The sequence below is a fragment of the Pteropus alecto genome, unplaced genomic scaffold (assembly GCF_000325575.1).
Source record: "Pteropus alecto unplaced genomic scaffold, ASM32557v1 scaffold79, whole genome shotgun sequence".
Lineage (NCBI taxonomy): Eukaryota > Metazoa > Chordata > Mammalia > Chiroptera > Pteropodidae > Pteropus > Pteropus alecto.
In genome coordinates, this window is record NW_006494612.1 from 5,374,502 (window position 1) to 5,378,022 (window position 3,521).

Sequence of the window (3,521 nt, forward strand, 5' to 3'; positions counted from 1 at the left end):
ATTTCCCATGCCAACTTGGGAAAAGTGTTTGAACAGCAGACCATGTTTCTATCTCAACTTCAAGCCTCTGGAGACGCCTGTCTGGCAGGTGATGAGGGGCGATGAGAAGATGTTTTGGATGTTACAATCTTAAAGACGATCCGGACAGCCTCTGGTTAAAGGCAGCCGACACGTGCATTTGCGTTTGCTGCTTTCCTAAAACTTCATGAAAATGATAGCAGAAGAATGAAAAGAGGAATGAATTCATGAGGACACAGAATGGGAGGAGATATCAGAGGAGCTGACAGCTGACCTGCCACAACTACACATTTTTGAAGCTAGACAGCAGATAGACAAGTGGTAAGTGACTTAGAACAGAGAAAGGTAAAGGCTCAGTGTCTGTGGTGGCAGGGATGGGTGTGAGGTGCGGTGGGGACGGCAAGAATCAAGTTGATTCACTTGGCAAAATCCTCGAGAGGCTCAGGACCTGTTGACACCAGGCACCTCTGAAGGGGGTGAATGGACAGCAGAAGACAGGAGGATTGGTTGAAAACCCTTAAAAGGAGATGCTAGTAGCCAGAACCCCTATCCATTTCACTCAGTCAGCCAACTACCCATTCCCTCAGCCCTACGATTTGCATTTTCAAACCATCTCTCCTTCGGTCATTAGACTGGAGGCTTACTTTCTGGAGAGACTGCACCAGAGGATCTTGTGAGAGGGGCCCCAGACATGGCAAGGGGGAGGCACGAGAAAGTCAGCAGTTACAGCCACTATACTCAAGTTCCCCTTCCACTTGAGCCTTACGGTGAGAACCTCTGGACCATCCCATGGTCCAGCAACTAGGCAGGCAATGTCTGGCACAGCTCATCAGCTTTGCTGCCAGCTCTTTTGTGATGGGGTCAATGCCCCTGCACAGCATCAGTTAATTTGCCAAGCCCAGTACAAAATGCAAATGCAGGGCCCTTGTTCTAAAGTTATTAAGAATTTCAAGACTGTGGCAGCAGACCATTAAACTAATTGTGGGGCCCTTCTAAGCTCGAGGTCTTAGACGACTGTGCAGGTCATTAGCCTTTGAAGCCAGCCTTGCCCCTGCAATACAGCTGTTAAATATTTTGAATATTACTTTTGGTCCTAAGCACTTTACAAGCATAATCTCATATAATCTTTATAATAATACTACGTGGTAGGGGATATTACCCCCTTTTTAAGCAACTAAACAAAGGGTAAGGTTAAGCAAAGTCACAGATTTGATAGACTGTAGATGTGGAATTTGAGTCCAGATTTGTCTGATTTGAAACCCAGTGCTGTCACTGTCTGTGCTGGATGCCAGTCTGACATGTGTTTCCTCCCACCTCAAACACAAACCCACATCCCCACCCACCCACACATCCCCCTCCTCGCTAATGGCTCATCACGTGTTTCAGCTCTCACACTCTTTTCCAGGGAGTCCGAGTTCCCATGAGGGTCTCTGTGCCTCCCAGCCCTGTAAGCCAGTGGTATTCCACCCTGGCTGTACTGTAGAATCTTCAAGGAGGTTTTTAAAAAAAATTTAACAATTTTTTTTTAGTAGTGGTAAAATATAAATAACACAAAATGCAGCGTTTTAACTATCTTTAAGTGTACGACGCAGTGGCATCAAGTACGTTCAAAATGTTGTGCAACCATCACCACTATCCATCTTCGGGACTTTTTCATTAACCCAAACAGAAACTCTGCACCTATTAAACAATAACTCCCCATTCCCCTTCTTCCCTCAGCCCCTGGTAATCTCTGTTCTACTTTCTGCCCCTATGAATTTGCCTATTCTAGGTACCTCACTTAGGTCTAATCATAAGTGTAACCATACACTATCCATCTTTTGTGTCTGACTTGTTTCACTTAGCATAATGTTTTCAAGGTTGAACCATGTTTTAGCATGCATCAGAATTTCATTTCTTCTTAAAGCTAAATAATATTCCATTGTATGCATATACCATGCTTTGCTTATCCACTCATCTGTTGATGGATATTTGGATTGTTTCCACCTCCTGGCTATTTACTATGAACACTGGTGTACAAATATGTTTGAGTTCCTGCTTTCAATTCCTTTGGGTATATACTTATCAGTAAAAATGCTGGATCATATGGTAAGTCTCTAACATTTTCAGGAATACCAAACTGTTGTACACTGTGGCTGTACCATCCTCGACAATACTTGTTATTTTTCATTTTTTGGACACACACACACGCGCGCACACACACACACACATTTAAACACTTAATGGTTATAATCTTGTAGTTTTGATTTGTATTTCCTTAATGACTAGTGATGTTGAGATTCTTCTCATGTGTCTATTGATCATTTGTAAGTCTTTGGAGAAATGTCTATTCAAGATCTTTATATTGATTTTCTTAAAATTACCTGCCTTTAGCTGAAGGACAGTCCATTCAAAACACACAAGAACTTCAAGATTTATCAATCTTGATCAGCCAGGTTCTTCAGTGTCCTAAACTTTAAAGCAGGGATTTCTTACACTTAAGTGGGTATAGGAATCCTCTCTGGATCTAGTAAAAATATCTTTTGAGGTCCCACATCCAGACATTCTGGTTCAATCTGTCTGGGGCATGGGCCTAAGGAAGGCATATTTGCAGTAAGGTTCCCAGCTGATTTCTCTTGGAGGTGATTTGGATTGCCAGGGAGAAATACTGCTTAAAGAATATCTGAATAATGACTGCATTGTGCACCGTCACGACTTCTGCCCTTTTTATGAAAAAGAGGGCAGGCATCTTAGTCACATCTTATGAACTATAACCTTACTCCTATGCCTATGAGGGCAATAATTTCTAAGGATAAACTTTCTAGTTGGGAAATTCTCCCAGGTTTTATGGATACTTAAAATTTTCCTTCAATAATGACCTGGAGGAGGAGGTTTGGGACTCAGCCTCTGTGATCCCCAGGCCCACCTTTTTTCCTCCTGCACACCGGTTGGTGCTACTGAAGTCCCAGAATGTGTTCCAGTTATGAGACCTCTATGGGACATCTTCAGGGAGAGGGATTACAGAGTACAGGACAACAAAGTGACCTCTCTTCAAAGATTACTTTATTTGAATTATGATACCTATTTGTAATTCTGGTTTTTGTTTTTTAATTTTGATTTATATAGGAGAAACTAAACTTTCCAGAATAGGTCAATTCCTCTAATTAAAGTCCTTGTGTGTGCTCACTTTGGCAGCACATATACTAAAGCCTTGTGGACTTTTGAGCACTTAGTAATTACAATTTGATCTCCATCACATGTATAATATACCAGTGCCAGGAACATAGTAATTATTCTAAAAAATTGGTTGAATGATCGAACAAATAAATGAGTACTTATGGCGTTGAGGGCTTTTATGTCTTTGCCTTTTTTGGTGCTGCACATTTTTTAAAGTGAACCTGGTTTCTTCCTTTCCTTTTCCTTCCTTTTCCTTCCTTTTCCCTTTTCCTTCCTTTTCCCTCCTTTTCCCTCCTTTTCCCTCCTTTTCCCTCCTTTTCCTTCCTTTTCCCCTTCCTTCCTTCCTT

The 3,521-nt window shown here is 41.9% G+C and overlaps 1 protein-coding gene across 6 annotated transcripts in view; it reads right to left on the minus strand.

The window, feature by feature from the left end:
• Nucleotides 1–3,521, minus strand: part of AK9 (adenylate kinase 9) — a 99,298-nt gene that overhangs the window by 66,255 nt on the left and 29,522 nt on the right. The gene's annotated exons all lie outside the window — the stretch shown is intronic.